Genomic DNA, 1,066 nt, shown 5'->3' with positions numbered 1-1,066 from the left:
GGGAAATGATGTGACCCTGTGAAATTTTGTGGTGGCTGTATATTTCTTGATAGGTTGCTAGCTATATAGCCTATCAGACATAAACATTCCTGTATCAAACTTTTACGATTCAAACTACGAAACTTGCTTAATTGTTCATCATTGCCATATCAAGTGCCTATTGTGTTTGTTTAGAGCATACGTTACTGTCCGTGTGAAATTGTATACATTTAGTATTATTGATTATGATATATACATGTATATGTGTTTATTACATATGTCTAAGTCACTTCTGAATAGCCTGTCACTCAATAAGGTATACCATATGTAGCATAATCTACTGCAGTCTCTTTACAATAATTCTTTAATTAAATTTAACCACTTCAATTTCTTTAGATTTCAAATTGTCTTTAAAAATTGAAATTTTATTTTGAGCAAAGAGCTTATTCTGAATGTTTTAAATAAAGGGCCTTAGTTTTGAAATTTTAGNCTTTTGTGCATGCAAATTTTTCCCCCTTGAATGTGAACAGAATAATATTTACAAAGTATGAAAAACACACCGAAATGAGTTATTTTGATAGAGTAGCAGTGACAGACTTGTTTGGAAAAATTTCAGTTGAATAAGTTTCTTAAATGTTTCAAATTAAGGGCATGGCATAATGAAATCCTCCATTTCATTAAATATATTTCAATAAACTCAGCAATTCTTTTTAGATCCAGGAGAATTTCCGTCCGGTATCACATTATTGTGGATTACATTTTGGACACTAGTAACATAAACATTATCAATCTTGCCTCATTTTATCGTAAGGCTTGCCAAGTTATCCACAAAGATTGCAAGTGAAAATGAAAAGAACTGTAGATTGGTGTAATATACTAGATCCATTACTGCCTACCATTGAGATTGCTGTAACTCTACAGATTACAAGTGAAAATGAAAAGAACCGTAGATTGGTGTAATATACTAGATCCATTACTGCCTACTATTGAGATTGCTGTTAATCTTCAGCAATATGCATTAATAGAAGTCGAGGCATCTTGATTATTCAGATGAAGTCAAAGCTAGGTTTCCACACAAACTACCATT

This window comes from Mizuhopecten yessoensis, unplaced genomic scaffold (assembly GCF_002113885.1).
Source record: "Mizuhopecten yessoensis strain PY_sf001 unplaced genomic scaffold, ASM211388v2 scaffold5875, whole genome shotgun sequence".
Classification (NCBI taxonomy): Eukaryota; Metazoa; Mollusca; class Bivalvia; order Pectinida; family Pectinidae; genus Mizuhopecten; species Mizuhopecten yessoensis.
This window is presented reverse-complemented; position numbering follows the sequence as displayed.